This window comes from Osmerus mordax, chromosome 8, assembly GCF_038355195.1.
Source record: "Osmerus mordax isolate fOsmMor3 chromosome 8, fOsmMor3.pri, whole genome shotgun sequence".
Taxonomy (NCBI): Eukaryota; Metazoa; Chordata; class Actinopteri; order Osmeriformes; family Osmeridae; genus Osmerus; species Osmerus mordax.
Genome location: NC_090057.1, coordinates 2538986 through 2550830, shown reverse-complemented (window position 1 = coordinate 2550830; position 11845 = coordinate 2538986).

The following is an 11845-nucleotide window of genomic DNA, read 5'->3' as shown; positions in this document are numbered from 1 at the left end:
TCTCTTCTCTCTCTCTCTCTCTCTCTCTCTCTCTCTCTCTCTCTCTCTCTCTCTCTCTCTCTCTATCTGTCTGTCTCTCTCAGTCCCTAACTCTCTCAGTCCCTAACTCTCTCAGTCCCTAAGTCTCTCTCTCCCCAGCTCTCCCTCTGGTCTCTCCCTCCTTGTTCACAGCAGCAGTGAGTTATCTACAGAGTAATGAGTCTCCAGGCTCTTTAATCGCTTTAGAGAATAATGACACTGAACTAATGTTGATTAGAATAGAGAGCCAAACACTGAGGAGAGGGGGGGGGGGAGCTTTACTTACCCTGATCATCATTATTATTTACCCCTCTGCCGACTTTCACCCAGCACTCAACTTTATTGGTGTGTCTGGAGGCATGCCCACAAATGTGAAAAGTCTGTGACCACTGTAGAGGACAGACGGACAGCCAGACAAAAGGACAAGAAGGACAGACAGGCAAACAGAGGGATGGACAGAGAGACAGACAGGCAAACAGAGGGATGGACAGAGAGACAGACAGGCAAACAGAGGGATGGACAGAGAGACAGACAGGCAAACAGAGGGATGGACAGAAGGACAGACAGACAAACAGAGGGATGGACAGAGAGACAGACAGGCAAACAGAGGGATGGACAGAGAGACAGACAGGCAAACAGAGGGATGGACAGAGAGACAGACAGGCAAACAGAGGGATGGACAGAGAGACAGACAGGCAAACAGAGGGATGGACAGAGAGACAGACAGGCAAACAGAGGGATGGACAGAGAGACAGACAGGCAAAACAGAGGGGATGGACAGAGAGACAGACACAGAGCAACATGCACACATGCTTTTGGATGATCCAATCCAGTTTATTTCGTCCATATCTGAGTACTTCTAAGAAGAATAAGAAAAAAGTCCAGCTATAGAAAAGGTTACTAAAATGTACGTCCTGCTACTGTGTTTAATTTAATTTACCACAGCAACATATCCCTATTTTCTACTACAGCATTCCAACAGCCATTTTACTGAATGGCCATGTCAGAATGCAGTGATGTCGACCATCAGTAGTGTTTATCGAACGGAACCAATACCCAAATCACTTTGATCATGTCTGTCTGGAATATTCCACATATCAGAGCCTCTTTGGCCTCCATGTGCTATTTTAAACCCCTCCTGGATTGCTTCTCTTTCCAGCCAAACAAGTGAAGAAGTGTCTGAAACCAAGATAACGCTGATGGTAAAAATATTGAGTATTTGACACGATGTGAGCTCGGTGATTTGTTTTGAGTACGTAATGCGCGAGGGTGGCATAATAGACACACATACACACACACACACACACTGTGGTAATGTTTAGAGTGTCCAGAATGAACAATCGCTGAGGTAAAAAGCTGCGGTCCTAGGTGCCATGGTGATGAATCGGTGTGACGGCGGTCTGGGTACGAGTGTGTGTGGGGTGTGTGTGTGTGTGATGGATGGAGGTGATGCTGGGCTGGGGAGCAATTGATTGGCCGTGCCGGATTATGGCCAGGGGTGCAGTGGGTTATGGGTGATGAAGAGCAAGAGCCAGGGTATGCACGGGCATCCTCAACAAAACACAACACATCACAACGGAAAACAACACGACAACCTGAGCTTCACCAGACAGATGCTCTCTCAGCTGCTTGTGAGCATGGATACAGATCTCCACAAAGGTTGATATTGTTTGAGAGATGTTATCACTACCAACCAAAGCTAATTACTTCATTACGGCTTATCTAAGAGAGATTGTCTGTGTGTGTGTGTGTGTGTGTGTCTCAGCAAGTGTGCGTGTGTGAAAGAGAAATAGAGAGAGAGGAAGAGAGAGAGGGGGGGTGAGAGGGAGAGAAAGACGTAGAGAGAGGAGTAGAGAATGAGTGAGGAGAAGGAGAGAGAGAGAGAGAGAGAGAGAGAGAGAGAGAGAGAGAGAGAGAGAGAGAGAGAGAGAGAGAGAGAGAGAGAGAGAGAGAAAGGAGAGAGAGAGAGGGAGGGAGAGCAAGGGAGAGAGAGAGGTAGAGAGAGAGAGAGAGAGGTAGAGAGAGAGAGAGAGAGAGAGAGAGAGAGAGAGAGAGAGAGAGTGTGTCAGTGGGATTGGACAGGAGCCGTCGGGCCTCAACACTGAAACGCTGATCTGGAAATTTCACATCCTTATCCTGAGTGCCTGAGGACACATTCGCACGAACACGCACGCACGCGCACACACACACATACACACACTCACACACACCAGAGAGCCATGGGCGACTGGTGGTACTACCTACAGTCTTTTGATTTGCATACCAAGTCAGATAGTCACAGTTTGTATCAAAGAACCCCACACACACACACACCAATTTCTGTACATAAAAGTGTCCCTATAAATTATCTTGATGCATTGTCTCTGTGTTTAAGAAATTTGATATTCAGCACCTGTGGTCTGTTGTTTATGTACAGGGGAAAACATTTGTAGATATTTTTGGTTGGAGGGATCCAGATCGTGGTAAAGGACAGTGTGGTTCTGGTTTAGAGGGAGTATCCATGGAATGTTTCAGCTGTTTCTCATGAATGAAATCTAGCATCCTGTGCTGCTCCAGGCTCCTGTGTGTCTCTCAGGGAAAGCGCTCTCTTTTTCTCACATCTCACATCCTTTCTGCGTTCATCAATTAACGCCAGACTTTTGGCAACAAAAACATCATTAATTGAAACATTTAATTAGCATTAAAACCAGCAGTAATTAACACCTTTTTCCAGCTCTTTCTGAGCCGGGGTAAAATTCTATTAATGCTTTAAGCTGCTTCTCTTTCTGTATACTGCAGCCTTTCTATGGTTGCCAGTGGTGTGTGTGTGAGTGTGTGTGTGTGTGTGTGTGTGTGTGTGTGTGTGTGAGTGTGTGTGTGTTGAAGCCCCAGGTAAGAGGGCCCCATGAGAAGTCGAGCACCAAGGCCAGGCCTGGCGGGCACCTGAGGGAGGGAGGGAGGGAGGGAGGGAGGGAGGGAGGGAGGGAGGGAGGGGAGGGAGGGAGGGGAGGAGGGGGGAGGACGGAGAGAAGGAGGGAGGCAGGGAGGGAGGGAGGGAGGGAGGGAGGGAGGGAGGGAGGGAGGGAGGGAGGGAGGGAGGGAGGGGAGGGAGGGAGGGAGGGAGGGAGGGAGGGAGGGAGGGAGGGAGGGAGGGAGGGAGGGAGGGAGGGAGGGAGGGAGGGAGGAGGTGGTGGTGGAGCACAAGAGAAGACTGAGGCAGAGAGACAGGGAGGGAGAAAAAGGCAGAGGGAGTGAAGGGGAAAGTGAGGTGAAAAGGGGTGGGAGGGAGAAACAACATGAAGAGGGATCGGGGAATAATGAGAGAGACAGATAAACAGTTGGACAGGGTAGAAGGGGAGAAATGAGAAGTTTGAAATGTTAGGAAACAGTAGTAAGTAGTAAGAAATTTGTATTTTGTGTGAATGTTTGTATACAGTCGTTTCTGTGTGTGTCTGTGTGCATACTGTAAGTGCGTGTTCATGTAGTTACGTGTAATTGTGTGTGAGGGTAATTACTGGGTATAAATCTAATATATAAACTGTAGGTCTGTACTGGAAAGTGCATCTGCATATGTGTGTTTTAGTTTTTTTGGGGGGGGGTTGTGAGTGTTGTGTGTGTTTTTGCATTCACGTACGTCTGTGTGTGTGTTGACTGCCATGGCTCTAAGGCCTACTCTGAGCTGAAGCAGGGGCCTGGATTAGCCGGGTGCCAGGGCTGGGGGGCAGGATTATGGGCCAGGCTGCTGTCTGATGCTGCGTTGCTACCACTAATGGCATTATTAATAGGCAGCTAAAAAATTCATTAAAAAATCCATTAAAAATAAATGTGTTTTACATAAGACTTTGCCCCAGGTACAGAGAGAAGGAGGGCGGAGATAAGAGAAGAAAAGCGATTGTTAGCTTCCAGGTCAGCAGAACAGCACAGTTCAATCAGTTGGAGTCCGCAGCAGTGAGTAAACACAGAGACACTTGTCTGTTTGTGAAAATAATCACCAGCACAATTCAACAAACAAACATGGCAGAACCTCTGTGCCTCCTCAAATAATGTGTGTTGTCATTCCAAAGTGTATTCTAGGTGTGTATTTTGGTGCAGTCTGTTTGAATGTGTGTGTGTGTGGGGGGTAAGGTTTACTTCCTAAGGCTTGATAGTTATTGTTGGTTTAGGAGGACAACAAGGAAACTAGGAAGTGGTTTCCACCAGGAGACAACTGTCAATGAAACAATAATACACTTCCAGAATACATTAGCTGGAATAACATCCATACTGTAAATACACACTGATGTTCAGTCAGGGCGTTCTGTCTTTTCTACAATGACTGATTACTTAGACCTTCAATTTACTTCAGTATTCTGTGTGTGTGTGTGTGTGTGAGGAGAGGGGTGGGGGTTCATGAATGTGAGGAGAGCGGTGGGGGTTTGTGTGTGTGTGTGTGGGTGTGTGTGTGTGTCCGTATGTTTGAGTGCTTTGAGGGGCTTTATAGTGCTTGCCCTGGGGACATTTTACCAAATCAGATTAGCAGCAATAACTAGCTACCCCTCTGAATAACACACACACACACACACACAGCCGTGCCTGTGCCTCTTATTGCGTCCACAGGCTTGTTTCTTCCTGGAGGCCATTTGAGCAGGGAGAGTCAGGTGACAGACTAAGGTAATTGTTAGCAGACTAGCTGACTGACAATCTATTCAATGTTGGTGTCCACATAGGCATTTGCACACAAACACACACACATGAGAAAACACACACCAGCACATTGTGTTAATAGAATTTGAATGAACAGACCATACGAAGCAATGCAATCACATTTATTTATTTCCTTCATATCTCTCTCTCTATTTATCTCCCTCTCGCTCTGTCTCTCTCATGTGTACACGCACAGCAACACGCATCATATCCCCGATACGGCGACACGTATCACAACCCTGCAACAGCGATATGTGGCCCTGTCTACCATCCGCTCCTGTCACTCACGGTGTTCGTAAAGTCACCGCTTACCGACTGGGACCGAGAAAGGGAGCAGCCGAAACCGCAGGGGTTCAACCGAGAAACAGAAATGTAGGTGACCATGGCTGAGAGGAAAAGAGGTGGACGAGGGAACGTAGAGCAGCAGGAGAGAGAGGGAGAGGCGGAGGAGAGCGAGGATGGAGAGAGGGATGAAGGAGGATTCTTCCTGCTGAGTGTGAAAAGACAGTGGTAAGTCAGCAACATTCAGACTCAAAGCAAACATCAAACATCATCAAACACACAGAATGAGACACTTTGATCTCTCAGCTCCGCAGGAAGCTTGCATCTTTAGAAAATCCTTCAAATGTAAATTAATTTAGTACAGAAAAAAGTCCTGGGGCTGTGGAAGCCTCTGAACAACACACAGACATCAGAGGGTTAATGCAAACTGTAATTCCTGCAGACAAACGCGGGACGAGTCAACCTTAACTTTAACCCATTCAGTTACCCATTACCCATGATACTCCCCAGCCAGTATTAACTGCTGATCGTAAAGAAGAACTCACAGCTGCTCTTTTCCCGTGTTCAGGTAATTGCCCCAGACCCAGACTCGCAGGTCTTCAGTCGGAGGTTTGCTCTATACTGACGGTCAAAGTTGTCTTAGTCGTGTCAGTGTGGAATAGCTGCAGCTGTTTCTCTGTCTCCTGGCTCTCCTTCTAACTAACACACAGGCCCCCCTGTCCTCCAACCTGCCTCCAGGTACTGGAATCTTTTTACAATGTGTTGAAACAGGACCATAAATCTGTTAGCTCGCAATCCAATCTCCCTGGCCTTTTCCAAGAATCCTCATCAACTTTTGCCGCCCCCATTAACAGGCCGATTGAATCAGAGTGCTTTATCTGCTTCCAGGTGAGAGGTCATGAAATGAATGCTTTGAGATCCATCACGATGACTGGAGCAGAGAAAACTGGGGGAGAGAGAGCAGTGAGATAAAGGGCAGCATCTCTCTCTCATAGGTCAATAGCAGCCAAAAGAGTCACTCATTCACTTTTCCCTCAGTTCCCTCTCTCATTTTCCATTTAATATGGACATCCAATTAATGTGAGCACGTCTGGGGCAGCCTGGCTCACCGTGAGTTATGGCCCATCATCCCTGCAGTTATGGCTGAGAGGAGAGGAGGAGAGAAGGAGAGGAGGAGAGGAGGAGAGGAGGAGAGGAGAGGAGGAGAGGAGAGGAGGAGAGGAGGAGAGGAGAGGAGGAGAGGAGGAGAGAAGAGGAGAGGAGGAGAGGAGAGGAGGAGAGGAGGAGAGGAGAGGAGGAGAGGAGGAGAGGAGGAGAGAAGAGGAGAGGAGGAGAGGAGAGGAGGAGAGGAGGAGAGGAGGAGAGGAAAGATGAGAGGAGAGGAGGAGAGGAGGAGAGGAAAGAGGAGAGGAGAGGAGGAGAGGAAGAGAGGAGGAGAGTAGAAGGGAAAGATGAGAGGAGAGGAGAAGAAAGGGGAGAAGAAAAGAGGAGAGGAGAGGGAAGAGGACTGTAATGCATCATGGTCCTGTTGGAATTAGGGCTAATTGATTGGTTGTCGGGGCAATGATGGGCCACTCACACGCTTGCTCTTATTGGCTGCTAGGAGGGACGGCCAGATTAGATTCCATGTTGTAGCCAGGGACACCTGGGCTGCTTGTGTGTGTGTGTGTTAGTGTGTATGTGAGTGTGTGTGTGTTAGAGTGTGTCCAAACAGCATTACTGGCTCTGTGATATTAAACCAGGACAGCAGCACCTTATTGTTGCAACAACAAGGATTTATCATTCTACCTCATTATCCAATTAACACCCTGCGAGCCTCGGGCCGCACACACTCACACCTGTGACTCCCAATAGTGTGTGTGTGTGTTGATGTGTGTGTGTGAACATATTTTGTTTCATGATTGCTTCAGTTCATCCAAGTTGTCTAAACCACTATTTTTAGTTAAAGAAACTTTTTGGGGCAACCAATAAGCCTACTGTGCCAAACTAAGGATTTCAAGAGTGCTATCTATAAAAGACGGATGAAAGAAAAAAGAAAGGACAAAAAGAGAGAGAGAGCGAGAGAGAGGAAAAATAGAGAGAGAAAAAGAGAGAGGAAAAATAGAGAGAGAGAAAGAGAGAGAGGAAAAAGATAGAGAGAGGAAAAAGAGAGAGAGAGGAAAAAGAGAGAGAGAGGAAAAAGAGAGAAAGAGAGGGTTAACGAAATTTGAATGGGAAGTCACGGACACAATAAATATGAGCCATATGTGGCCATTTCCTGTGTTGGGTCCTTTCACATGAGCAGTGTGAACCTTGCTGTTACTGACCCTCCTCAGACCCAACTACACACACACACACACACACACACATGCCACTCTCTAAGCCCCCTCCCCTGTGCCCTGAGGCAGTAGACAGCAGCTCTGTGAGTAAATGAAGTTGACAGCAGACATCATAACAGTTCCTAATAACTCTATGTCATGACCCATACTCTGATCTATGCTCATTGTACATGTCCATACCAGTTACTGATAATTCACTGCAGACGCCAGCGACTAATAATGCAGCATGTGTAAATGTCTGTAGCATTTCCTAGAAACCAATAACACACTGACACCCGAACACTCACAGCAGAAACACTGCCCTGGCTAGTACAGACACAGCAGAAACACTGCCCTGGCTAGTACACACACAGCAGAAGCACTGCCCTGGCTAGTACACACACAGCAGAAACACTGCCCTGGCTAGTACACTCACAACAGAAACACTGCCCTGGCTAGTACACACACAGCAGAAACACTGCCCTGGCTAGTACACACACAGCAGAAACACTGCCCTGGCTAGTACACACATAGCAGAAACACTGCCCTGGCTAGTACACTCACAGCAGAAACACTGCCCTGGCTAGTACACTCACAACAGAAACACTGCCCTAGCTATCTAACACTTCACAAAAGGAAACTCTTGTTGTCTCAAAATCTCTCCCTCCATCCCTCCCTCCGTATCTCCCTCCCTGTCTCTCTCTCTCTCTCACACACACACACACACACACACACTTCTGAGCAGGCCTCCGCCCCCAGCAGCCTGGCACGCAGGGCTCAAAGAAAGGATTGAAAATGTAAGAAGAGAAAATAGAATGAATGAAAAGAAAACAAACTAATAAAGGGCATTTCAAAACATTGACCATTCTGGTATTTCCAAGATTTGGCATTGTTTCAAAATAAATGGAGAAAATGTGCATTTCATTAAATACTAATATTTGAAGGACTCTGAAACTCTTCTGATTGTGGGCCTGCTTACGAATAAATCACTTCATGAATTTCAAGGAATATACAGGAGTTATTGCTTGGATGCAGGAAATGGTTCTGGACAGAGCCTCCTAATCCTGTCAGATGTTGTATTATTAAAAGTCCAGAACATTCAGTCTGCACAGGACTATTCTCACAACGTTTCTGAGTGCCGGGCAGCAGAGCAGTCAGAGAGACTGTACTCTGTGTCTTGGTGTCTTTGCTGCTTTATGTGTGTGTGTGTGTGTGTGTGTGTGTGTGTGTCTGCACAGAGTGCTCTGCCTCTAAGTTGTGTTTTAAAGGCCTAATGTTTCCTGACATCGCACAGTTAGAGTATCATAGAGCCAGAATGATCGCCTCTGGCTAGCAGGAGAGAGACTGCCTGGGGCCTTTCGCTCAGGGCGAGATGTGTGTGTGAGTGTGAGTATGCTCTCGTGTGTGTGTGTGTGTGTGTGCTGGTGTGGTGATACAGCCTTTAAACATGCAATATTCTCTGTGTCATCAGCTTAAACAGCTAAACAGGGCACTCAACTGAAAGGGGATGGAGGACAGGAGGGAGGGAGAGGGAGAGGGAGAGAAGCAGGCACAGAGGGCTCACATTCAGGGACAGAGTAGAACTCCATGAATGTGCCCTGGTCTCTCCTTGTCTAGAGGCAGGGGATGAAGAGGGGAGATGGTAGAGGGGAAAGGGGGAAGAGGGGGGATGGGAGAGGGGTAGAGGGGAGATGGGAGAGGGGAAGAGAGAGATGAAGAGGGGAAGAGATGGGACTGCAAAAGGACGCAGGAGAGGAGAGCAAGGGGAGATGGGAAATGAAAGAACATGGATCCTAGACCATCTCTATAACTCCTCATCAGTGTGTGTGTGTGTGTGTGTGTGTGTGTGTGTGTACATGTGTGTAGTGTGTATGAACCCCCCATTAAAAACTACTGAAAGTGGTTGCTGTTAATCCGCTTGTTGTTGTTCCTGAAATACCCAAGTGTCTTATAATCTTCCACGATAAATTATTCAAGTCTTTAAAGGCTCTGAAGTTGGAGAAAATTGCTCCTTTCTTCCTTTCTGCACATGCTTTCAGAAGAGAGAAGCAGACTTGTAATGATGAGCACCAGGGGCTTTTCCTGCGTGCCAGAGAGACGGCGTCTGGACCGGCTCTGATCCTTCACTCAGATGTTTTCACCGGATCACTTCACATGTTATAACTGCAGGACTAGGCTGTGCCTTGCTCATGTTATTCATGATGGAACTGACTGTGTCTAGAACAGTGTAGCATTAACACTGGCTAGACCGGGACCCAGTCCAAACTAACATACTGTTGAGTGAGTCACTCTTCGCTGTGGTAAAATATCTCTTCTGTATTGAATTGGAAACGTTGGGTGGATTTAGCATCAGTGTGCGGGTGGGGATGGTTGGACAGAGTGTGAAGCACAAACTAGTTTTGGGGGTGAGAGAACAGATGAAGTCATTTCACAGTCCTCTTGGTCTCTCAATGAGAGCTGGTGGATAGCATCTCACCTCGTGACCGCTCACCGACCGCGTTTGATCTTACAGAGCTCTGCTGAAACGATCAGTGGCCACGATCCTACAGCGAATCAACGGCAGACAATTCTCTCCCATTGTCCACATTTTCGGCCGCATTCAAGTTCAAAGCAGGAGAGGAGAGGAAACAAGGGGAGACGAGAGGAGACAAGGGGAGAGGACACGAGGGGAGACAAGGGGAGAGGAGACGAGGGGAGAGGAGAGGAGCGGAGAGGAGACGAGGGGAGAGGAGATGAGGGGAGAGGAGCGGAGAGGAGACGAGGGGAGAGGAGATGAGGGGAGAGGAGACAAGGTGAGAGGAGAGGAGACGAGGGGAGAGTAGACGATGGGAGAGGAGACAAGGGGAGAGGAGACGAGACAAGGGGAGAGGAGAGGAGACAAGGGGAGAGGAGAGGAGACGAGGGGAGTGGAGAGGAGACGAGGGGAGAGGAGACGAGGGAAGAGGAGACAAGGGGAGAGGAGAGGAGACAAGGGGAGAGGAGACGAGCGGAGAGGAGACAAGGGGAGAGGAGAGGAGACGAGGGGAGAGGAGACGAGCGGAGGCAGACAGGTAGCAATGATGGTTCCATTCCAGCGGTCCTCATGCAGTCCTGCAGGGACGACCCTGGCTCGGCAGCGCTGAATCTGCTGCCACACCACACAACAGCACCCACATCGGTCCTCACACCAAATCAGGAAGGACATTAGCCAAATTATCTATGACACACAGCATCTCCCACACACACACAACCCTCCCAGACACATAAGTCACACACACACACTCACCAGAGTTTACAGCCACAGCCGGAACACAGAGACATGGAGAGAGTTGAGCCATGAATCATGACTGTTATCATTAGCGCCACACCCCCCAAAGGCACTCAAGTTTCAGTGGAAAATGACACTCTAAATGAGCATGATTATTATTGTTCTCTAAATGAGCATGATTATTATTGATGCATAAATGAGTGTTGTGATGATTGCCATTATTATTATTATTGTCGCATTACAGAGAAGGCAGCCCTGGCCGTGGTAGCCAGGTTCATCCACTTCTAATTCCACTGTGGTCGGGCTCCGAGGCTAACTCACACAAACTCACACAAACACACACCAAGGAGCACTTTCAACATTGTAGCAGACATTGTACGGAGCAGATGGAGTAGGTTCCTTCTGGTTCCAAAAATAGAATAAATAAATGAATCATTATTACATCTGGTGAGATAAGGGATCTGCAAATGAGCTCAAGCTAGCCTCACATATGTTAATGCAGGTAAAATAATCACTGTGCTGGCTTGTCATCCAGACTCTGCTGTTCGTAGATGCTATCAGAACTGCTAATCACTGAGTAAACAGGGCTTTCTGAATTGTTCATAAATGTGTGTATGTGTGTGCATATGTATGTCCCTATGTGTGTTGAATAACTCCTGTCAGATCAGCCCTCTGATTGGCCAGTATGACAGGCATCAAAAAGTGCCTTGGGAAGGAAAGGAGGGGGCGGGCTGCCCAGCTGCCAATCACAGCGAGACACAGAGTCAGCTCAGCCAACAAAATGTCAGTCTAGCCCACACACACATACACACACACCAAACCCACACACCGAACATGCTCACAGAATCACAGTCATACAAGCACACGTACATCCTACACACACACACACACACACACATGCTCGCGGAATCACAGTCATACAAGCACACCTTCATCCTACACACACACACACACACACACGGCCATACACATACATGCGCAGGCACACACACACACACACACACACACGGCCATACACATACATGCGCAGGCACACACACACGTCACTCTTTCCAGAAAGGGGCATTTGGTCTGACAGAGTAATTATGACATGCTGCTGTAGGGGACCACAGGCTGAGAGGTGAGATATATCGATCTCACAGGCGAAGGCATTTATCAATGTCCACCGCTCAACGGTGACATGCACCCAATCCACTTAGAGAACTGTGTTAAAGTCGCCTTCCAAAACGCCACTCTGTGCTGCTTAGATGGCTGGGCTTGGAGGCGGCATGGCAGGCAGGGTTAGGGGTGAGGCTGAGGGGTGAACTGATGGCAGTTAGATGTTTAGAGCCTAAGAGAG